Source organism: Aythya fuligula, chromosome 8 (assembly GCF_009819795.1).
Source record: "Aythya fuligula isolate bAytFul2 chromosome 8, bAytFul2.pri, whole genome shotgun sequence".
NCBI lineage: Eukaryota > Metazoa > Chordata > Aves > Anseriformes > Anatidae > Aythya > Aythya fuligula.
The window spans coordinates 24,456,310-24,482,268 of NC_045566.1; the positions used below are offsets into that span (position 1 = coordinate 24,456,310).

At 34.7% G+C, this 25,959-nt stretch overlaps 1 long non-coding RNA gene across 3 annotated transcripts in view; it reads left to right on the top strand.

Annotated features, from left to right (window-relative positions):
* Positions 1 to 368: 368 nt before the first annotated feature.
* The window catches only part of LOC116491704, a 34,199-nt gene continuing 8,608 nt past the window's right edge, over positions 369 to 25,959 (top strand). The window contains exons 1-2 of one of the 3 annotated variants that reach the window (XR_004253519.1): positions 369 to 452; positions 12,147 to 12,238. This is a non-coding gene — a long non-coding RNA (uncharacterized LOC116491704). Of the gene's footprint in view, positions 453 to 12,146; positions 12,239 to 24,376; positions 25,696 to 25,959 lie in introns of those variants that run through there. The other 2 variants (XR_004253521.1, XR_004253520.1) reach the window with 2 other exon arrangements.

Below are 25,959 nucleotides of genomic sequence, written 5' to 3' on the forward strand. Positions count from 1 at the left end.
AGTAATGAGAATGGCATGTTTTAATTGATATATCTTTATATTTGTTTACCTGTACCAAGCCTAAAATACCTATTTCCAAAGGAATAAACCTTGACAGCAGTCAGATGGTCTTGTATGCTGTCAGATGGAAGCTCTTTCTTAGAATCTGAAATTCTTTTGAACATATCCATAGATTAAAGATGCTGCTTCACTATAGTCAGCTTCACCTCTAAATACACATTTACTTTTGCTTTTTGCTGCCTAAAGCATCTCTTAATCCCTCCCATTTGCAGTTCCATAATTGAAAAGAGAGAGAGTAACTGGAATATTTGTCTGTTGGTGGTTTGCACTAGGATCTTCAGAGGGATGTTGAAAAAAATGGAAACTGAACATATCAAGATGCATGAAGAAAAATGGGAAAGAAATGGTTGAGAACATTGGGAAAGAGTACAAGATCCCAGTAGCTGATCTGTGTGAGTAATAGTAATTACAGTAAAAGAGAAAGGTAATGAGTTAAATCAGATGAGTCAAGATTTTAAGTACATAAGGAAAGATGTATCAAATAAAGTCACTTGTACAAGCCCAGAGTCTTGTTTCTTTTTCAACTTGGTTAATATATATATTTTTTAATTATTCTGGGAGAGCAGAATATACTGCTTATTGATCCAGAGAGGGTATGAAATGCCATTAATTCAAAGAATTCTTTGTTAAGTCTTCACAGCTTCTCTAAAATTTTTCAAGCTGCTACGTGGTAGGCTGTGCCAGGGGAATTTAGGTCTCATTCTTGATTCTACTTTTCTGTTATAAACCCATAATAATGTGTTCTTAGCTGTGTTTTATTTTCTTGATTTTCCTATGAGTTCCTTCTGCCGCTTTAAATATTTAAAGCAAACATACTACCTTGGACATGTTTTATGTAATTATTTCATTCCTTTCAGGAAAAAAAAGATGAAAAATTTTTTTGTGAAGCTGGGTCTGGCAGCTAGAGCCAAGCATGATTGGAGCAGGTGCTCCACAAGCTTTTCTATACAGCTCTGCCAACAGATCTTGCTTCAGTCCAGCCAAGCTCTTGTCATCTCATTAATGGCTCTCTCCTGGGTAGCCTGACAGTTGGGCCAGCTTCCTTTTATGTTGATAAATATCAAATTGGACTAGATTACAACTACTTAGCTCATTTAACTTCTGAAACATATTAACCTGGAGTTTTCAGTTTAAGCCATGACCCTGAGGGCAGCATTATGCCTTAGAAGCCCTCACCTTGGTCTGGGATATCCAGTTGAGCTAAGGCCTAGGGCCATAGTCCTTATTTGGGCTGTGCTGTAGGTGGACTTGTCTCAATTTCTTGCATGGAACTTACAGCTATGAACGTCGAGCCTTTTCTCCAGCCCTGCCTTCTGCTTCTGCTCCTGACCAGGCTCCATGGAAAACCCTGGTCCATTCCCTTGCCACGTACAGAGCTGCTTGTCTAGTTCAGGCTCTGTGGCACAGTGCCTGTTGAAGAGGGCACAGCTTGGGCTGACACCAACCCTCAGTTCCTACTTGTCTTCCTTCATGGAGCTGCCCTGCTTCTGCTGCTCCTTGAGAGGTGCCTTTGCAGGGAGTCCAAACATTTGTTGTGATATAGAGAAAACTCAGAAATGCTAGGAAATGTACACACCTATGCCTGTGATATTGAAAACTAGTATAAACTTTCTCCAAAGAGATAATGGTTTTGTTTATTTTAACGCTAGGCTCTTAGGTAACTAACAATAGACAAGCTTAAGTGCCCAACACAGCAACCACAAAAGAGCCCTGTGCCTCAGAGCAGAAACTCAACCCTGATTTCCTCATCCCCATCTGTTTAATTTGTGAAGTGGTTTCTTATGAGAGAATGGGTAACTAAAAGTTTTTAGTGATGACTTTATAGATAGCACTGTGAACTCACCTAATATCTGTCTACTTCAAGTTATTGGTATTAGCATCTACTGAGAAGACAGGCAAGAAGGAAAAGTGTAAGAAGGAAAGATTTCCTCCTAATTGCTGATTAGAATGAACATTTGCTCATATAGAATGTACATAAAATCACTAAGATTGGAAAAGACCTCCTCTGATCCAACCATACTCCTACCACTAGTATCACCAACTAAACCATGTCCCTTTGTTTCCTTTGTTTCAGTGCCTTTAATGTAAAATAAGCTCAGTCTTTTATCTTCTAACTTCTATGAAATCTTAGAAAAGCAATTATTTAAAGAAAAATATCTTGTCTTCACTGTTAAGATAAGCTTGCGTCTATCTTTTGTCTGTGAAAGCACAGAGGCTCTAACTGACATACATTCACACTCTGTCTCTACCTACTCTTCTTCCACCAATGCTCATTGCCTCTAGATTCAATAATCTAGAATAATAATCTAACTAATAGTAGTTCAGCAGCCTGGATGACTTAAGTCAAAGAGATAATATTATTACTTGAAAATACTGACATGCATTATGGTTCCTGTAAACACCATGTATTTTTTATTTGGCTATTAATTATGCCCTTGTGAAATTAAAAGTCATAAATATGCAGTTTTTATTCAGTCTTACAAAAGTTCATGTGCTCAGGAAGGAAATCAGAGATTAGGACAGGTAACTGTTGTGGCCTTGCTACGTATGTCTACTTAGTCTCACCTTCTAATGGGAATATCCTTATTCCTCACAACAGAGAGGAAAGGGTGAAGCAAAACAAATCTCCATATTTATGTGGTCTTTCAACATCAGTGGAGAAACAAGTATTTCTTAAACCGAATTTACTTTCATTCTCTGTTAAGTAGTATATTATTCATTTAAGAAAACACAGCTGAAAATTTCAAATGGTAGCAATTTCACACCTGCTACCCCAGACCAAAGTTTATTAGTGTAAAAACAATGTATCTAAACTCAAGTGTTCAGAAATGCACTGTGCAGAGTCTCTAGCAGGTGTTCATCACAGGAGGTGCCTTAATGATGTTTTTTAACTAAGCATTTTAAACTATTATATTTTAAATTCTTACCATTATTAATTTCTTTTCTGAGAGTATAATTCATATGAGCCAGTGCCAAAATGTAAATGCATCCAATCTTTTTTTTTGTTTCAATTTCCTTTTGAAGATTTCATTTTTAATCAAAACAGTTCTTCATAAACCTTATCTTCCTTTTTTTTTGTCCTCTCCTAGAAGCCTCATCTGAAGTTCTGTGAACTCAGAAGGAGATATTTCAATGAATTGTAAAAGCTTTCAATCAGCTTTCAAATGCTACATTTGATGTGAAAAACAAACATATATCAGTGCCTTTTATTATTAAACAGCCCTGTACTTGTTTTGAATGTGCATCACTGAGACAATACAGTGCCTTGTTGACTTAAGTGGTACGTTGGGTAATTGAAGACAATTATTTCTATTAGGTCACAGATAACCTTCAGAGGATCTCTGTTTGTTTGTTTGTTTTTTGTTGAACTGTTAAAAGTTAAATACAGTAATTTTTTAAACTTATTTGCCTTCTCACAAAGTTATAACTAGTATTGCTTAATACCACTTATTTGATACCTTTCTTTTATCCTAAGCCCATCTGCCTTTTGCATTCTTCAAGACAATATTCTCTTTGGTATAATATTACTTTCTGAATTATTGTGAAATTTGTCATGGATGCCAAGAATATATTGTGCATGAATAACTTCAGACACATAGAAGAAATGCTTTTCATGTCACCAAAAAAAAAGGGGGGGGGGAAAGGGTGCAAGAGAATATGAGAATATATTGAGAGTGGAACATATTGCTGATTTATTTAAGGTCTTCTACTGAAACGTACATCCTTTAAAAAACAACACGCTTGTGTGTGCCCAGGTAGGAAGGAAACATGTTTTAGATATATCAAGTTGCTAGCAAGCTTTGTCACTATTCGCTGGATTTTTTGAAGTGAATCCATCAAACTTTACATGGCAACAGCAACAGAACACAGAGCTGGCATTTCTAATGCCATTTCAGGTTAGAAAACAAAGACTGCAGAATCACTAACCTCAACAGTGTACAAAGAATAGAAGGGGAAATTCTTCACTGTACTTAAATGATAGCTGTTTTGGAAACTTACGGATTCTGGCAGTTTTTATTCTACTATTTCTGAAGCTTGTATTTGTGACTTAATCTCTTGCCTTAAAGGACATAGGTCCTTTTAAAGCACATATAGACAAATGTTAATTTTGCATTCCATGTTCACAACAGTAAAAGTTACTGATCCAATACTTCTTTTATTCTTGTAGGCAAATTAAGACAAATTCCTCTTTTGTAAGATTCTCCAATCTAAAAGCTATCTTTTAGCTTATTCTAGTTTTCTCAACAACCAAGTAGAAGAAAAACAAACAAACAAACAACAAAAAAACCACAACACAACTATTGGATCATTTTTATATGGTCCAAAGCTCTTAGTACTTCACTATCTTGACTACATTTGCCTTTCTTAGTGATGCATCTCGTTAAGGTTTACAGTCTTCACATGATGACCCTGTCACTCAAAGATGTCTGTCTTCTTTACTTTTTTTCAATTACAGAGTTACTGGATTATTTGCTGAAGCATTCATCATGAAATGTTTGTTAGTTGCTGCTGCTATTAATGTTGTTGTTAGATGAACTTGTTTTGTACTAATGAAGCTGATTCATTTCCTTTAGTCCAGCTGTCAAGTTCATCTTGTTCTTGCCAAGTAATATCATCATTACTTTCTGTACTGAGCTTGTCTTCTCCTAGCTTGAGCAACATATTCAAATGAAATCATAGTGGCTCTTGGGGATAGCTGCATTACATTAGATAATGCTTTTGCTTGCTGTGACTCACAGGTGACCCTGGTTTGGGGTAGGGATGGTTTAGGTTTCCTCTTTTGTTTTGAGTTGTAAGGTCTCTCTCTCTCTCTCTCTATATATATATATATTATTAGATTTTTATCTGTAGAAAGTAAAATCAGAAGCTGATATCCTGTGTTATTGTATAGAAATCAGAATTCAGTTGAGATAAATGAAGAAAAATGAATTCTTAGGAAAAAAAAATATATATATATATAAAAAGAAAGAAGTCCTAGAATACAATGACCGCATATAAGCCTTGAGAACACTAAGTAGCAAAAACTCTTAAGGTGTTAGCACTTCACAGGAGGAACAGAATATTGGCATGAATCCCACATGCATAAAATTAAAGGAATTACAAGGTACTGGTTAGATCTCAGCAAGAGCCTTGCATGCACTAATAGCCATGTGAGAAAAGCTATAATTGCACATGGTAGGATGAAAAACTCTCTAACCAATATGCTATTTGGCTCAAAGACTTAAATTATGAGCAGTGAAGAGTTGAGCTTTTTCTTGAAAGCAGTAGGGGGGAAAAAAAGCATTGGAATTTGCCTGCTTAACTGAAGTTTTAAAGTGATCAGTGGAGTTCCAATGAAATTCCTTAAGAAAGCTCTTTGTATTAGTCAGAGATGGGACAAATGATAAGATACAAAACTACATACATTCAGATATTCTTATGCGAATAAAACAACAACAACAACAACAAACAAACAAAAAGAAACCATTGACCAATAGAGAAGAAAAAGCGATGTAGAAATTGACTAATCTTAATAAATCCAAGTTGTACCTGTATGCTGTGGATTTCTGTGTTCTTACCAAGGAACTCAAATGTTGGCAGTGAGGTAGTGAAGTATGTTGTAGAATCTGGGCTTCTGTGCTTCAGATTCAGAGGAGGTTATTGTTTATAATCTGGATTTTCAAGCGGATGACATTTAAAGGGACCATCTCCACCAACTGCAGTGAGAGCTTCTGCGTGTGGTTTAAATTAGCCAGTGAAATACTGCAAACAACCAAGTCTGGATGCGAGAGTTTAATGCATCCTACTGGGATACCTACTCAAAGCTGAATGAAGGCAAGTGGCTGGTCTGCATAGAGGGATATGCTACAGGGCCTACAGTGTTTTCAACAAATGGAACTGTGAATTGAGCTAGTCCTGCAGTTTTCATGTAGTCTTTAAAGGGAACTCCATTACGATTACTCATTTTTCATTATTTATCTATTTATTTATAGTCTCAGATAATGGAGCTCTTATTCCAAGTAGGCTACCTTTAAATACTAAAAGCATCAACCCAAAGATTCAATTCAGCTCTCAAGCCTAAGAGCACAGGCTGGATTGTGTCTTCAGTGTTCAGTGTTGTTTTCTTCTGGGCTGTGTACACACTGCTACACACTGTGTAGCACTTGACTTTGGTGTTCTCAAGATCCAGGTCATCCTGAAGCAGTTGCTTTTATGTGTGTTTGCAGCTCAAAGTCTCTGAAATAATGAGGACTGTGCTGCAGCATAAGGGGTCTTTAGGGTATAATCCCAAGGGTGTGCTAAAAGTCCTAGGGCATGCTATGAGGATGTGTAAACATGTGTTGAAAGATATATGCTGTGTATGAGGCCAAATTTGATTCAGTCTTTCTGAAGAATTTCTGCAAGTGAGTTATTGAAGAAACCTATTAATTGACTCCCAAAATGCCTGTGAGTAAACCAACTTTAATGCTATGAAGACGATGGGAGCATCCGGGACTGTATGTTCCTGGCTATTTGGTGTACGCACACCCTACAGTATTTATTCAGAATTTTAAAACACTGAAAGTGCATTATCTTTAATGGGATTTGTATTCTTCAATGCTACAGATGCTCTTGAAAATTCCAGCTACACCTGTGCTATAATGAGTGTTGCAAAGATTACAGAATTATTGTCAACTCCAACTCATAAATAGAATAGTGTTAAATAGATACAATAAAAGACATCTACTCCTAAACAAGAAGAGATTGTGGTTTTGTAGCAGAGCAACAGAATTTTCTATATTCCTATGAATTTCCATATTAATTAAATTACACAGTATTTTACCTTTTCTGATATGCACGCTTGAAGAACATAAGCTTCTAATTGAAAAGGTCCATCTTTCTTGTACTGGGTAGCCCAGTACTGCAAAGAGTTCAGATATAAAGAAAGTAAGACATTTGCCTGGGGTGATATGACTAAAAAAGCAATGGGTGGTTTACACAAACCAAGAAAATAAAAAATCACTACATAGTGAAAACAGAAGCACTTTGAGAAAAATATCCATGCACAACCCACACAGTGTAGAAGGCTACAGCTGCTAAATGTAAAATCTAGGCTGATCTCAGACTTGTTTAGGGCTCAGATGCCTTGATGGTCCAGACTATGTTCCTGTTCCTATAAGCTGAGTTCACAGTACTGGTTACAATGCAACTGGAGAATGTGATTGCTGTAACATCCTGTACGAATCCAGCTTTATAAATAAATCATAGTGTTTTGTTTGTTTGTTTGTTTGTTTTTTGTTGTTGACAAATGGTGTGGTTCTGTCCTTGCAGCTACCTCAGCCCTGATTTTCCACACGACAGATACCACATTGATGGAAAATAATTCAGGACTAAATATTGTCTTAATCTGTATACAATGCCCATACTGAGGTCAGCAGGTAATTCATAGTTGCAGAGGATGATAAAATCATTTCTTGCCTAGTTCTGTGGCATCTGGTTTCATTTACATTTAACAATACTATAGGAATACTATAGGACTATAGGAGTTAATTTGTCCTTAAAGCATTTTGAAAGCATGCTGTTGTGTCTAGCAGAACCTTTTGATTGTCATCTGTTATTCTAAAATTTTTTAATTTTGAATTGGATTTTTGGGACACAACTGACAGCTCTAAAAACAGTATTACAAGAGCAAAACTGTTCTCTGTAGCATGAACATATTTAAGCTTTCTTCATTGTACTTCTCTATACATAAGCATGTTACAGGCACACATGACAGAACAGATTGGAATCAATAAATCTCAGAGATTCCAGCAAGTAATCATTCTCATATGTATTTTGTGCTTATAATAGCAAGTGCTTTTTTGTAAAGAACATTCTTGTTCTAAAAAGGAAAGAGTGGAGTGTAATTTTTGGTACGTTTTAGCATCTGAATTGATTGACTAACAGATACAAATAAAATAACAGTTGACACCTTTAAATGCTGTTAATTCAGAACTTGTTCAGTACTTTCTAGCAAGCAATATTCATAAAGAATTATTCCCATTTTCAAGTTCTAACGAATGTCTCTTCCCTCTTTATTTGTGAACTGTTTCCTGTAACAAGCTACTACTCATGTGCATTGCTTGTATCATGGGATATTGATTTTGCTTCTGGAGCTGTTTACACAGCTGTTTTTTGTCAATAATAGAAAAATGATTAATCTGTGGTAACTTTTGTTAGAAGTTTTCTCCCTAATAAGTGACTGGAAAAATAAAATAAAATATCATTTTGGATATCGAGTATTATTCTCAATATTGCAAAATGAAATAATACCAAGAACAGGGACAATATGAAATTATCTGTGCTTATAAACACTGGCAAAATGTGCTAGTGTCTTCAGGTCATCTTAGTATCTGGTTTGATCAAAGTTAACTTGAAACAAATACTCTGGAAAGATAAAAGCCATCATTACAGTTGACCTGTGTGTAATTTCATTTCATGGTGACTTTTTATTCCTTCAACATGACCTATGCAATTAAAAATAAAAAGAGATAAAGGTCAATCATTTTCCTGCCAATTTCCAACCTAAGGGTCAGAATTTAAGGCAAATTAAGTAATGAACGAAATCCCAAAAGCAGACCCACAGTGGAAAGGAATTTAAGAACTAATAAAATACATCCATAAAAATATGAACAGGAACTGGAGGTACTTTGGAAAAAATCAGCAGTCTTTCAAAGACATGTACTGAAACTATTAGAAAACCAATAATATTTTAAACTAATTTTCAGGGAAGCGTGTTTATAAGCACAGAAAATTTCATATTGTCCCTGTTCTTGGTGTTACTTCATTTTGCAATCTGTTTGAAATATTCATTCATTCTAACTTCAGGTGTTCTACATGTAAAGATTTCGTTCATAGTTTTAAAAATTGCTTTTGAACATCAAGAAATGTACATTTTGTAACAATTCAGATTTAATGTGGTTTTCCTTAAAATCAATAGTTATTTGTTATCAATTTCTGTTACAAATATACAATGCTTGTACCTACAAGCCCTAAGCTTTGATATTTTCCTTACATAGGGTAAGCAGGGAATAAACACGTTTTTTTAGCTTGAGTACTAGGAAATAATGACCTCAATTTAAGCCATACAATATAGCAATGAAAAAACAAAGATGTATTCCTTATTAAGTTAAACTGGTAGAAGAAAAGGTATGTAGCAAAAAGTGATGATATGGCTATGACAAAATAACCATAATCATCAGGTTCTTAGCGCAGATGTAACAGAACATCTATGTGTGAATTGTCTTCAGTGACAAAAAAAGAGTATAACTGTCTGATTTTATATTTGTAACTCTAACATGGCTACATGGGTGAAAGTTTGATATTTAGTGAAGTTTAAGAAAATCTATTCAAAACTAGTTCAGATCTTGGAAGTGGTAAAGCTCAGTTAAACTAAATTAGATAATGCTGAGATTTGTTCTGTTAAATTTCCTGAAGTTCTATGCTAAATAGTTTTTTATATATATATTCAACTTGTTATTCTATAGAAATAGCACTGTACTTTCATATGTACTTTGCTTGCTAAAGGTACGGAAAGATTTAAACACTTCTGAGCAGATTCCCATTGAAATCTGAGCAGATTCCCATTGAAATTTACTGGATTGCATGTTCATATGTATCTATTGACAGTTTGACATTTTATTTACATTTTTAAAGCATTTATACTTCAAATCCTTTAAAATCTAGACATAAGGTACTTAGGAATCATTCAAAATTTCTCATAGGTTGCTCAAGTACTTAAATTTTCCTTTTTCACTTACAGGTTGTCAGGGTAGTTCTCATGGTACCTCTTTGGCAGAAACCAAGGCTTGAAAGAGGATAGTGAACTGTTGATTTTCTGAATGCCCAAAATTGTCAAGATTGAAAGATCAGGGTGGCTTTGGTAGAGAATGTCTTGAGTATGCTGTTTATTTTTATTGTTAAGTGGAGATATTGGCTGAATTCATTATGTGAGCCTCCCAGCAAAAATGTTCGGTATTAATACCTTTTCTATGGAATTTTCTTATGCTGAATTGCTTTAAAGAAATGTCATATCTATCATACAGATTTGCTGGGAATTGGGGTCTTCAGAGTGGCCTTGATCAGATTGCTCTAGCCATGAATTAGGTCTAGTGTCCAATGTGTCTGAATTAAGTCTTACTCTAGGGAACTTTTATTTTATTTCAAGATATTTTGTGTAACCAAACATTTGCTTAAGGAGAACAGTGTCGAAGACTGATACATGGCTTTCACAGAGACATTTAAGCAAAGTTCCATAGCACAGTTGGCTGGACACCACTAAAGAGGGTATGAAATAGTAAAAGGTGCAAGCATCCCAGCCCTTGGTCTGTTACCTGCACAGGTATGCTAGTAGCAGAAGTGGACCATCCTGCAGATGCAGCTGCAGTAGCTTCAGGTTCTGTGTCAATGAAAATAAAATAATGATCCCCGAGGCAGATAGTTAAATGACTTAAAACATTTTCCCTTCAGTACTAAATTCCAAAGTATGGCAGTATAAATCAGATATAGAAACTACAATTTTACTCCAGTTAATTTGAAGCCTGATTTTAGAAACTAAAGAAGTTGTGATATGGAAGTTATTTCAGCCAATCCCATGAAAGCTTGGATAGTCTTCTAAACTGAATATATAGACTGAAATTTCCTTAATGAATAATGAGTCTTCTATCTCCTTTTCCATTTGCCTAATATCATGTGTGTTTGTTTTTTTTACTTATACAAACTTTTCTTCAGCAGTCCTTGTAAAGCTCTATTAAGAAAAGTTCTATTCAGGAGCTGTTCAGAAGAAAGAATCAATCTAATAATCTTGATTTTTTTTTTTTCTTGATCTCATAGCTCCCCTTCTCTTTGCCTCTGCTTTTTATGCTTTAAGTTGCATCTGATATTTCAAGTAGTATCATTTACATATTTCCAATATTCACAATGTAACTTTTCTCTCATATTCAGCTGGAATGTGTTAGTATATTTTAATGGGACATCTTAAAAGATTCTCAGTTGTCCCAATTTTCCATACCTCCTGTGATATACCAACTAGATAATCACTGATTGCTGTCTTCAGCAAGTCTGTTACCTGACATATTTAATCACAGATTAAGATGTCTTTTCTCTAAATCTCATGACCTGATACTTAAACTCCAGCTTTTGACAAAATTCTCCTTGTGTTTGTTATAACCTTGTTGTGTAACCATAAATGACACAGCATGACACAGCTTAATCTTTAGACTTAATCTTTAGAGAAATGATTCAATCATTTCTCAACTTCGCTGTTTTAAACAGAACAGTCATACTGTGAACTCCTATCAACTTGTCTGTCTTTCCTTCCTCCTTACAATAGGGTGTTATTCAATTATTACTTCTGCTTTTTTCTTTTTTTTTTTTTTTTTTTTTTTTCCCTAGATCCTACATTCTTCTAACTACTGTTTTTGTTCTCTGCAAAGAAAGTCCACTGAGGTCTAAGGAAGTTATCAGTGCATGTAAACTATAAAATCTGGTATAATCTGTTCCTGAAAAGTGAAAATGAATCTTTTTAAAAAAAAAAAAAAAAGAAGTATTGGATGTGGAAATGGCATCTTTCCTTCTTCAATATATCATCTCTTTCCCGACTATACACCGTTCATATATCCTATCCATAACTGCATCTAAAGGAGAGATCTTTTCAGCTTTTAAATTAATACAAAAGTATAAGCATAATTTGTTGTTGTTGTTGTTTTTAAATGTATACAGCTGTTAAATTACTTCTGACTTATGCCACTGTATCTAAGACTAGAATGCAACCTGCAGCTTTCCCAGAAACTCTCCTTTGACATCTCTGCATTGGTTATCTCACAATTTTTGAGTAGACCATATGGTCTTTGTCATGGTTTGTCAGAGTGCTGTGGCGCTAATCTACCTTATGTTACTACAGCTAAATGTAAATTAATTTCTGGGTATTAATCTAAAGGACATTCCAAAGATAAATTATACGGGTGGTGTGAATCAGTTAAGTAGCTGCATGTAACATACAAAAAACCCTTATAATTTGTTTATATACCTGTCAATTATTCTGCTTATTAGAGCAAACTTAATTGTATCAGAATACCATTTCTTTGCAGAATAATATGGCATGGATCTAATAAATTACCTGGAACTGGGTACTGTAAGTCTACTCAATTCTGCTCTTCAACCAGCAAAGGATGTAACAGTGGTAAGTACCGTTGTAGTCACAGCCATATGACATAGCACTGCTATAAGATAAAAGTTCATATGTGTCACCAGGAATTAGTCTGGTTATCCAAGCTCTAAATCATATGATTTAGATTCATTTCAGAGTAAGTCATGTTATTAGATTTCTAACAAATATAAATATATATATATATATATATATATATATGGGGAGGTTTCTTTCAAGTCAAGTTGAAGGTCCTACTTTTTTATACTTTTATGGAATATTTTACAACATGTTATTATAATCCCAAAGTGAAGAAAATATGTTTTGGGGCCTAAACTCAAATACCTTTTCCTACTGGGGGAAAAAAAGGACAAAATAGTAGGGAGAAAAATACTCTATGCTCTCCTAAGATCTGGAAATGAACCATCTAGAACAGTGCATTAGCAAGTGCTTTTACTGCTTGAGCTGTGCCATGCACCATAGGTACTGGAGAAGCCATCAAACTTAATCAGCAATCAAGATGTAAACTGAATACACGGAGAGCAATTACATTATGATATTATAATAATAAATTAAGGTCATTTTATTACAATAAATTTGAATAATTTAATACCATTATAAACCAATATCACATACCTTTTGAAACATTCATTACAATAGATTGTTGTTTATGCTCTGTAAAAGCCTATCATACAGTATGAATATTAACAGCCTCTATTTCCCAGACAGCTAGACAGCAATTAGAACTGATGATTTTGAATGAAATATTGAAAATGTCCTTAATTGCAGTGAAGTTTTTATTGCAGTGAAGATACAGGAAACATTTAAACTTGTAATTATAAATTACAGAAATGTATAGCATGCAAGACAGTTTATCTGTAAGTTAATATTGTTAACAAAATTGAATTCAATATTTTTTGGAGGAGTAGCAGCATTTTTTCAGCCTCTGTTTGTCTGCTTTAAAAATAAATAGAAGCGTTGTGTTTGGCTCTAAGAGAAAAACAAGGAAAAATGAACTGTGATAGTATATTTAGTGACTTTGAGTGTTGAGATCTTTGATAAAATTTTTGTAATTCTAAGTTTCTTACTGTGTTTGGGCCCAAGGTCATCATTTTGGAGGAAAAAAAAATTGTGTCGGGGGGGGGGGGGGGGGGGGAGTAGGGGGTGTAGGGGGTTGGTACAATTTGTTTCCTTGAATTGTTTTTAATACAAGCTGCTTTGGACAGAGATCATCTTTATGCAGTACAGAGTGGCCCATGGTATGTCGGTATAGTCTAATAAAAATGAAGCAAGTTTTTTTTTTTTTTCCAAATTTCCTCAAACTTTAGGCCTGCACTTATTGTAGCATACAGTCTCAGAAGGTTCCTGACAGAGTCAGGAGAGTTGATACTGAATAGTTTTTATGCTATCTATTCAAGAAGTTCCGGTGATATGTGGGAAATGGTATATATTTCCTTCATTAAGCACTCCAGAAAATTCAACAGGATACTTAGTTCCTTGATTTCTTGGTCACCCTTACTGGCTTTATAACTGCAGATGTTATAATGGTAAAAGAGTTGTCATTTGTTATCCCAGGAACATATAAATGTTTCATTTGGGTTCTACTCTATCTAAAGTTAGAGGAGAAAATATCACTATATCACTATATCACTAGCTCTGAGGGACAGAAAATAACCACTTAAAGCAGAGACTTTTTGAATTTTGTTTTAAAAAGCAGATGGTACTTAAGTGGAGATTTTAGTGTGTTCATAGAATCATAGAGTATCCCGAGTTGGAAGGGACCCAAAAGGATCATCAAGTCCAACTCCTGGCACTGCACAGGTCTACCCAAAATTTTAGACCATGTGACTAAGTGCACAGTCCAATCGTTTTTTAAATTCAAACAGGCTTGGTGCAGTGACTACTTCCCTGGGGAGCCTTTTCCAGTGTGCAACCACCCTCTCAGTGAAGAACCTCTTCCTGATGTCCAGCCTAAACTTCTCCTGCCTCAGCTTAACAGCATTCCCACGGGTCCTATCACTGGTGTTTATAGAGAATAGGTCACCTGCCTCTCCACTCCCCCTTGCAAGGAAGTTGTAGACTGCAGTGAGGTCCCCCCTCAGCTTCCTCTTCTCCAGGCTAAGCAGGCACAATGACCTCAGCCGCTTCTCGTATGTCTTCCCCTCTAGGCCCTTCACCATCTTCATCGCCCTCCTCTGGACACTCTCCAACAGTTTAATGTCCTTTTTGTACTGTGGTGCCCAGAACTGCACACAGTACTCGAGGTGAGGCCGCACCAGCACAGAGTAGAGCGGGACAATCACCTCCCTTGATTGAATAGCAATGCCGTGCTTGATGCACCCCAGGATGTGGTTGGCCCTCCTGGCTGCCAGGGCACAGTTAATGTGACTTCAGGATTTAGAAAGGTAAGAATAGTAAATATCATATCTCAAGCTAATATTAGGTTTATAGTGGCATTTGTAAGAGAGGAAGAATGTAAGTGCATCAAAGAGTAAAGGAAAGTTCCCTCAGAACAAGGAAATACAGTGATAAGGAAGATTAGTTACAATAAGATGGTTAGAAAGATGCTCAGCCTTGAAATGTTGCCATTTTCACGATAATAGTTTGCCAGTTTCACCTCCCTTTTCCATACTAGATTATTCTATAAGGACAGCTCTTTGGGAGCAACATGGGTTGGCATAACTGTGCAAGAGGAAGTGATCCAGGAGTTGAGACAGATAGCGGCAGGGCAGTGCCCTCACTGACAAAGATGAAGTCCCACAGTTCCTGCGTAAGGCAAACAGCAAACCTGGTGAGGGTATGGCAAGACTTCAGTGATCACCAGGCAGTCTCTGGTGACAAGGCAGCTTTGAGGTTAATCCTGAAAGTAGTCTGTGGGTCAGGATCAATAAGGTATGTTGTACAGGATCCCAGGTAGCCAAATCTTCAGAATGTGGAAGATTCCCTGACACTAGATCATATGAAGTTAATACAAGTGTATGCCATGTTTATGTTTAGTTACTATATAACAACAATATTGATTTTTTTTTTTCATGTACTTTAAGAGTTCATCTACAAGGGCAGGAAAAATAATATTTTTATTCAGAAGTTCACAATGCTGTTAGCCAGCCAACCTCCTAATTCTTTTGTAGCTGACTGCCTAACAAATCTTACACATGTACAAAACATACATGCATACAAATGTGCAAGTGTGTACAAGTTTTTAAGCATATGAAAAATAGAGCAGATGGATTTAAGGACAACTTCTCTCTCTCAGGTTAGAGGTTTTGGAGCTGTCTGTTCCCCTGAGTGATTCCATTATCTTTGCCACAGTTTCTTTTTGTTTGTTTAATTTGTCATTGTTTTCATTTTACTAACAGTGTTTTTTCTGTGACAAATATTGTTGCTATAACAGTCTCCTCTGATGTTCACAATGGAAATGTACAGTAGGAACACAATTCCAATTCCCTTTTGAATTATTTAGCTTTTAATTCTTTATAAAAAAAAATAAAATAAAATAAAAAAATCTTTCCACAGTAGTAATTGTGTACAACTCTATTACTTTGTGTAATTACATTAAAACACAGTTCTAATATAATTACACTTTAATTTTAATTAAAAGCAAGATGAAGAGTACATCTGCTAGACAACATTGGATAAGGTGGAGAAATAAAAGAAGGGATGATGTCGAGGCAGTAAATGCAGTTGCCTGTGCTGGATTATTATTATTTATTTTTTTTAACTTTTCTACTAGAAAAGTTTTACTTCTGAAGGAAACTTAAGCATATTGTGTGCTGATTGAATTAATAAATGTAAGGTGATTTGGACAGATCCAGCAACAGAAGCAGTTACTTAAGCAATCATATTTAATTTATCATCTGATCTTATGGGAATTTTGAGATCTTTGTCAATGCTAGTCTGAGAGCACAACAGGAGCAGTGTCTGAGTAACGGCGACTTTAACATTGTAGGGAAACTGTCAGCACTGTCACCTGTCACTTACTATAATAAGTGTAGCAGGGAATCTTCCCAAAACTTGAGGGTACTTGGGTATTTTTTGTATTATCTGCTATTATTTTATAAAAGTCAGAAGTGACTTGCCACTTTCAAATTCTTTTACTCAACAAGACATGGTGAATGACATATATAAGTGCATCAGACTTGCTTCTTGATTGTATATATTTATCACAATATATATCTGTTAGGTCACTAACAGACCTTAGTTTGGATGACATTTAAAATTATTGAAATTTAATTTAGTATTTTATTTGCTTGTTTATTTTTGCTTTAGAGGGCATTTCTTTGTGCTAGATACAAGCCCTAAATACCTAACAATTGAAGAACAGCATAACAAACAGCAAAACAGATCTGGGGCTAGGAATACACAACAAATAACAGAGACTATTTTTGTAGCCTAAGCCTAGAGTACAAGTAAATAAAAAACAGACTGAAAATCATTTGCCCAGTATCACATAGCTATTAAGTAAAAGTGAAGAAGTGAACTGAGGAATTCTGTAGCTGTTTCATTCACTCTTCAATGCGTAAGATTTGGTCATTAGAAGTGACTTGAATATTTTTGGTATTATCAGCCAAGTCTTCAAACAATTATTTTTTTAAACACTGGAGAGGTTTTTGGTACAACCCAGTGTTCCTCTTTAGCCCTACTACTAAAGGAACATAAGCTAGATATGAAAATGAAGAAAACTGAAACTGAGTTCAGTATTGTGCCCTGAATATAGGTCTGTTCTGGAGTTGGTCAGTCACAGCTTTAACAAAAAAAAATATTTAGGATCTTGATACTTTTATTTTTTAATCACTTTAAGACGGTGCTGTCTTCAGCATATTTTAGGATAAAACAGAATGGGTATGTTTATTAATAACATCTCTATTTTATGGGTTAGGAAATGAAATCCTGGAAATTCTGATATTTTCAGTTCAGAGTAAAAAATCTCTCCCAAGCGTTCTTGAATACCTGCACACACCTCTCTTATTTATTTACTTAGTTTAAGGAATCTGCTCAGTGTCTTAAAATATACTCTGACAGTGTTCTTCAATGAAAATGTCAGTCAGAATATATTATTCTCATATTCTGATCTTCTGAGTAACGTTGGTCATTACATTTCACTTACATGTGATCTAAAAGGTAGTGGCTGAAGTAGTAGATATATTGTTTTGTAAGGGCCAGCAACCCCAGAAAAGGAATTAACCTGATAACTCCTGATACAAGAGGCTCATGTGTTAATTTTAGCTGTTGTGTTCTGTATAAAGGTCCTTTCCTTGCTTTACCTTAACTTACCTTACCCTCTGGTGACATATTTATGCAAATGTAACTGAATTGAATGAAGTCTCAATTTTGCTTTATTATAGGAGTCATAGAAAATGGTAATAAAAGGGACATATTGTGCTCAGTTATTTTGCAATATATCTTGGAGTTCTCACACAAAAATAATGAAGATGTTCTGAAAAAGGCAATTTCTTTGAAAATTAGTTTGGTAAAACAAGATGTCCTCAAGCACAAATAGTTAAATAAAATTAAATCTGAATGCAATTTCATTAACACTTGTCAGATAGGGAAAGGAAAAAAAAAAAAATCCTCATTTGCAGGAAGTACTAAAATATACAATGAGACAATTCCAGTAAATTAGCATCTCAGTTAATTTGTTGACAAGTCATCTCTTCAGTAACTGTTGAAACTGTTGAAACTGAAAGCATCGACAGCCTATTATTGAAATCTCCATAGGATGTTAATGTAGAGTTGAGGAATTTTCTGTTGCTGGATGACTTCCTGGGGTCAGAAAAAAATGTCTGCTGCCATACTGTAATTTTTCAGGGAAGTATTCTTTATCATAAAATTATAAGTATACAGGAAGAAGCCCTCTGGTAGAAGAGTTTAAATTATAGAAGGTTATGTTAACATTACCCTGAGATCTGAGTTTCTGAGCAATGATAATAGAAATCTATAAAGTTTCACCTTGTAACAGTTAAATCTGATTCTATGATTACTAATAGGAAGAGTGACCTTTTAAAACATATGTGTGAGATAAATACATGATAACAAATGCTGGAATTGTACAAAATAGGCCTCTAGGCAAAGGAGAGCTCAGTAGTGTGGAATTCAAGAATATTTTTCACAGCTACTTCACTTATTGTTACTTTTTTTATTATTTTACCATTTTGCAGCCAAAGCCACTGTTCTAGATATTGTGTAACAGGGAAAAAATAAAATAAAATAAAATATAAAAGACTACCACTGTTTGACACTGTGATTTTGATAACTATCATTGCTACCTTTTCCACTTTCATGTGCATCTGTTTCTTTATTTTATTGCTATATCTTTTGGATTGCAACCCTGACAGTAAACCACAATGTAGGAGCCGTGTCCTTAATTGAAATTCATTTGATTGAGCGGATAAATAGATCATAGTATCAAAATTCCCATTTTCTGCTATGTAGGAGGGAATTTCTAATTAAAACTATTATTCTCAGAACACTCTTGATTTTTCCCATCTTAGAAAAATGTGAAATGTTTTTGACGTGTACAGAAAGTGGAATTTAACAGTATATGATACTCTAGCAATGCAAGACAGTTCTGTGCTGTACAAAACTTATATGCTTGCATATTTAATCTAAATAGCCTCCAATTTCTCTGTTAGGTTGTTTGCTTTCCAATTAACTGTATCTGTATACTTATAATGAGGTAAAAGTAAATTTTCTGAATATAGATTATTTACTGTTTAATATTCAAAAATTTGGGACCCTCAGCTGAAGTTCTTGTATGCTGCTTTAAGTTCAGTGGCCATTCTGACAAGATTTTAGTAGTTTAGGTTAACATATATGATCATACTCTGGCTCCTTTGAGCTCTATATGTTAACCCTTATGTTGCATTGAGAAAAAAAGACTTGCCTTCAATGTATTCTGGCCTGTGATGTGAAATTAATGTATTTTATATAAAACATTTTTATATAAAACATTTATATAAAATGCATGGAAATTACTTAAAGTACAAAATCCTAAAAAATTACAAATAATGTGTTTGAATGATTGAACAGCGAAAGTTACTGCAGTATAGATGGTTGAACAAGCAATATTTTATCTCTGAGATTAATAACTTTCCCTTCAGAGAAAAAAAAATAGTTCAGCAGCAATGGTTTTAATTAAAGATTGTTGCAGTCAAAACAATGATCAACTGTGCTCAGATTTCTCTTAACCATAGGTGTACTTAAGAAAAAATAAATAAATAAATAAATAAACATAGTTACAAACAAGATTGATTCCTTTTTTTTTATTATTATTTTTTTCACACATACCAAATGTATTAAATGTCCAGGAAGATACTTTGTGTATTAGAAAAGATAAACAACTACAACACTAAATTAAAATTTTAAAATTATGATTAAATAATGCCTAGAAGTAAAGTTTAAACTGAAATTAGTGTACCAACATTACAGGATGATTACAGGTTTGAGAGACTCTAAAACACATTGATAGTGCTATTTTTTTCTCTTCTGAAGTTACTGAGCCAGCTGGAAAGTAATCTCCTCAAGAGATCAATACTTCCCCTCAGTGTGCTGATTGAGTTAGCCTTCCAAACATAGACAGAAGAAAATAAAAGCAACAGACAGCTAGCAAATCCAACTAAGCCATAAATGAGTCAACATGTCCATTAAGATGCATTGACTTTCCATCTATTTACATTTAGAAGTAAGTACACATTGCAAATGGGAATTTGTTCCACAGGTGACATTATCCACCACACTAACATGCAGCAAACTATTCTTGTATGCCATTTCCTGAGACTGCTGCCATGAAACAAATTTAACTGTCTTAGATGCTATATGACCAAACTAGCATCTTACCAACATACAATTGGCAAAACATACAATTTTGTGTCTGAATTTTGAATTGTATATTTTTTATCTGCTTCTGCCCTTCCCTGCATTTACAGAGGCTGTCAAACTCATAAATGAGCATTTCATCAGGATGTTTTCCTGTGTTTCCTAAACAGTTGGAACGTAGTTAGGCATCTTATTGCCAATTCATGTTATAACAATAATTACTATCCCAACAATACCAAATCATCAGTAAAAAACATTAGTAGTATTATTAGTATATCTCTATACTATAGATAGTATATCTATATGCTCCTTTAAAAGATAGTATTTCCTTATTTCTGTATGTAGATTTTTTTTATCCAAGTCTCTTCTATCTGCAACTGTTTTTATCTCATGGTTCTAAAATTATGTTAAGGAAAAAATATAGTGATCTAACTCAACAGAAATTATTCCACTATATTATCTTTCTAGAAAAATAGTGGCTTTGATAATCAATGGTTCTTTCCTATTAGCATGCTCATATAGCAAGGCCTTACATTTACAGTGGCACGGAGGACATTCCATCTTGTCCATCTTGTTAAAGGTTGAACTAGATGATCTTAGAGGTCTTTTCCAACCTGAATGATTCTATGATTCTGATTAGTACCCTCTATACAGTAGTCACATGGGGTCCAAAACCCCAAAAACCATATTCAGCTAATATTTGATATAAACAAATATGTGCATCATTCTCAAAAGGGCTGATAAGTAAAGTAAAAAAAAAAAAAAAAAAAAACTCTTACAAAAATAGTTCTGAGCCTTGTCTCCTTACACAATGTAGGTATTGCTAGTGTTTCTTTACTGATCATATAAATAATTAGAAGAACTGCTTGGTTGTCTTCATGTATTACAGCCCCAAATCATTCTGAAGTATAAACAGATGACAGGGATCTGTCACCTGTCCTGACACAGCAGACACAGCATTTACAAACCTAGCATCAGTCCTAATGCCTGCTTTAGGAGCTGAGTCTTGTCACATAACCTGATGAGTAGGATGAGTTCCTTTTTAATGAAAGCTGGTTAACCTGGCTGGCTGGATAGTGATGAAATGCTACGCTTCACGAACTAACCAATGAAGTGATTACAATTGGCTTAATTTGAATGGTGAATTACTTTATTTCCCAAGAAAATGAGTAATAAATTGTCTGTCTATATATGCTCAACTACCACCCAAAATCCAGAAAAAGGTCTTGTTAATGACTTCCTAACCTCCTCAATATTCGCATTTAGCAAAGCAATGAGTACTAGTTGAGTTGTAATGAGTGGCATTTACCCAAGTTACATATGCTTCCCTAGACAGTCTGGTGTGAAGGAGAGGAGAGATTATGGCAAAGGAAGAGGCAAATGTTTGAACTGACCTTTGTACGTGAGTGATGTAATAATTTCCTACTAAAATAACATCAGAAATAATACTATCTAATAATCATTGCTAACATGCTACTAAAAATAAATAAATAAATAAAAAATCTCGTATTTACTTTATAGCTCACTATATTCTAACTATATTTTGAAATTGATTGTAGGATATTATTTGCTTGTTGGGGATTTAACGGTTTATGTATAGATAATATTTCTTTCAATAGTACAGTACTTCATTTATTAGGTGAAAGAAAGAACACACAACTAACTAGTCTTAACTAGTTAAGACCTAACAACTGTGCTGTAACATTAAAAGAATCAAATCTTCTGGATATAAGTTTTAATTAAATAGGCCAAACTTGAAAAGCAAAACAGAGTGAAAAATTATCACCTCTTAATTGAAAGACAAATATGATTTTAACTGTATGCCTTGTTTGAAATCACTCGGACTTGTATCATACTTCTAACCAAAAAAGAGGTTATGATAACTTTGCATTTTTTACCAGCTTTGCTGTGAATAGAAACAGTATTGCTGCCCGTAAGCTATTATCAGATAATTAGTCTGCTTGGTGCATATAAAAATTTTGAATTAGAAAAACAGTATGCCTTTTAAATGGGAAACAATGTAATGCCCACTTTTCTGCACTCTGGATTATCCGTTACAGAATGTGCTGTAGTGCAAGACTGTCAATGAGTACTTAAATGGGGACACGAATTAGATCAGAATAGCCGTTCATTTTTGGTGGACTATTGTTCTAAATGTTTTATGTTTAGATAGATTATTCATGTATGATTGCGGTCATCCTCTCTTTGGTTCTAAAAGTTGAATATTTTCTAACAATTATCCTTCTTAGTTTTCCTCATTGACCATTGCATAGTGTTTTGTATTCCACCAGCTAATTTTTACGTTTTCTTGAATGACATGCAGACGTATCAGGGCAGATCATTGTAAATAATCATTGCACAGTAAATGGTTTCCATTTGACAATGTATTTTGATATCTTACAGAATCGCTGTCATCTCACCAACTAATGTGAGAGAAAACCTCTTTTCTACAAAGTACACCTTAGTTGATGTATTTTCTTGGATTTCTACTCTTACTGTGCCTGGCAAAGCCTTCCAAAGATATATTTTTGAGCTTCCCAGTTAAGAAGGGAAAAATAATATTGTGATATAACTGTCCTTGCAAAATTTTGCGATTATATTTGGTTCTGTGGATCAGGTATGTAGTATCCTTAACTGGTCTACTGGCCAAAACCACCATGAGTTTTTGCAGTGCAGGCAAACATACTTTGAATAAACTAAAAACATACCCTCATGGTAATAGAGAAAGAATATAAAGTGATCCTGCATTTAAAAAGTAACTTGATTTGATATTCGGTTAACTAGACATGCATCAATTAAATGGAGTTTTATTTGCTATCATTTAATTAGGAAAAAAATACACATATGCACTTCTTCCTACTTAATTGATGTATTGGTGTAAAGAATTCTTGCTGGGTATCTTGCAGATTAGAATCAAGAACACGCTTCTGTTGCTTAGAAAAATATAACACAGTACTTTATTTTTATATTCCTTTTTCTACTGAGGTTATTTCTACCAGCTATCTCACTATGTGTACATACAGTTGAAGGTGCAGGCATTACTTATAAGCAATACACACTGCGTACAACTAGCGTTTTGCATATCCAGTGAGGTAGGAACAGTATCATTTTCTTCCAGGTAGAGCAAATTAAATAAGTGCATAATTCCCTTAACCCAGTTTTACTATGAGTTCACAGAATCACACAGACTCACAGAATTTCTAGGTTGGAAGAGACCTCAAGATCATCGAGTCCAACCTCTACCTAACGCTAACAATCCCCACTAAACCATATCCCTAAGCTCTACAAGTTAATTTTGTCTTCTCTGGAACTGAATAAGGAAATACATCAAACATGTTGCACTGAGTTAGAAGATGAGTTGACTAATTAATTGGCTACATGCATGACTTTAGCATTTCTTGGTTGTACAATAGTGAGTGAATTCTGTGCCTTTTCATACAACTGTGCTCCAAAAGCTTTTCTTTATTTTTCTTCCAGCCCATTTGGATGTAGAAGAAATGTTTCCAGGCTGGGTGGCTATCTTTTTTTCAGTAATTCTGTAATACATTTTAGAGAATCTCTGTATGGATAGATACAGCCTTGAGCTCATTTTGCAAGACATGGTGCTGTGCTAATGTTGCTGTAGCACAATGGTGCTTTAGCACAGTGGTTTACTACTCTGACTGCACTGTTTCTGATGTAGGAGTATAGATCAGTAAAGTACACTTTGTTTCATGTCCACATGCAAAACATGATCGCAGAAATTTATTCAGTCAAAATTCACTATTTTAAGACCAGGACTGACTAGAAAATAAGACCTCTTTTCAAGGAAAACATCAGTGTTTGGATACTTATTTTTGTTAGAACAGAAAGTGAGTCTTTGATGGTTTTAGGGATAAAGCACACAGAACACTTCAGAGTACTGTTTAGAAGACAGGAAAATTTTGGATTTGGTTTGTGCTCAAGCTGATTCAATACAGTACCTTAAATCTGGAGCTCAGGTGCTCTGGATATGCTTTGATATGCTAAGAAATGTTGTTTACAACAAAGTGATTTATTCCAACTGAACAGAAAGGATTAGGTGACCACATTTAGTGAGTCCAAGAACTGAAAGGATTTTAAGTTATCACTTTTACCCCAAGAACAAATTGTCTCTTTGGCTGGTTTAAAGTTGAGAACAACATATGTTCCTCCATCAGTCCTCAGCTCACAGCAGAAGTCTGACCTATATATAAAGGCCATAAATAGCAAGACACTTTTTTTTTGCTGAATTTATTATCACACAGAAGAATAAAATGACTGTTCTTATGAGGCAGCTTACTTTTAGCATCTAAAGCTTCTCTTTCTCTCTTTTGCCTTTTATTACTATTTTCTGTATTTTTAAAGGGCAAAATCTGAGACTTTTGCATTTAAATTTCAGCCTGTTGCAAGTGCTTGTGTGATGATGCACAAGCATCATATTTGTTTAATCTGTATTGTAGCATATGTCTTCCACTAAGTGCCCCCAAACTGTATTAGTTGTTTAATGAAGTTGACATGAAACCTAGTTTACAAATAGTAGTGTCAAGAATCCATAACAGTGTCATCCTGCAAATAATTCAACTAGGGGCTGACAGTTCAGCCTCCAAGGAGAAAAAACTTGTTGAGTTCTCTGTGGTTAGAGGTGATCAGAGCATTGTGATCTGTTAGACAAGTGACGATCTGATAGAATGAGAAGGAAGTTCTTGTGAAATTAGGAAAAGGTTAAGGATGGAGAATCTGATAGGAAAATTTTGAGAAAGGAATTAGGTGACTGATATGTTTCCACTGTGGAGGCCAATGGAGATTCAGTAGACTTGAATGTACACTTGGAAAAGCTATACTTTATTTTGTTATATGAATCTGCTCTTATCTTGATGTTTCTGATCTGGGAAAAAGGAGCCACAGCTATCTTCTTTAGATTAACAGAAGTGAAATGTAGCCTGGGGGATGAAGAAATGGCTTGACTCTCAAAGGTAAAAAGTACTGTTCTAGAGAGAAGAAATGACCTTGTATTACAGAAGTATATATATATGTTTTTATTGTGCATTAATAATATATTTATTGACTGGGAAGAAGTAAATTGCTAGATTATACTGAACAAGTAAGAAGTTACCATGTTTGTAAAAGGGATACTCTTTAGTGGAAAGTCAGTTCATAAACATCTAACCTAATATGAGAAAGATGAACTGCACTTCCATGTAAGTCAAGAAACCAAATGAAATTTGGAATCAGTGGGATAGATTCAAACCTGTGTTTTTAGTTTGCAGGAAAGGCATACTTCTTGAACAAATATATCTGAAAGCAAAAACAATCAACCAACCAAGCAAAAACAAGCAAATATTCACTTGGAACAGTCCTGCATTTATGTCAGACAAAGAGGATGATCTTTTTTCCTAACAATTCAATAAGCAGATTGCATGTTGTTTTATGGATGATGTTGCTGCCAGAAACACCAAACTCTATGCTACGTTCCCGAAAGTGCTAATTGACTATGAGTATGATATTCTTCCTGGGATGGAGTGCTAACTTCTGTTACTTGTACTTCAGGGAGGTTTGTCAAAAAGTCTTCTCGACACGACCACCTGCTAGTAGTCTGTTTAGAACACTCAAAGTGTCACCTACTTTCAGTCAAGTCCAGCTTGATGAGGATAAACAAAATGCATGGCATGAACAGTAAGGTATTGTCAGACTAACGTTAAAACTGCAGTGTATTAGCTTTTGCATAGAAATCTTGATGTGATTTATTTTCAAACAATGGATTTGTTTCCCCAAGGAAATTGTATATCCAAAATGTCTTTCATGGATCTTTGCACAGAAGTTGAAGTCAGATTAAATGCTGTAAAAGCAACCAGCACATTTGCAATTATTTCAGACAAAAGACATTTGGAGAGCCTGCTAAATACAACTTTTAGTCCTTTGGGATATAACTTGCTTAGAAACAA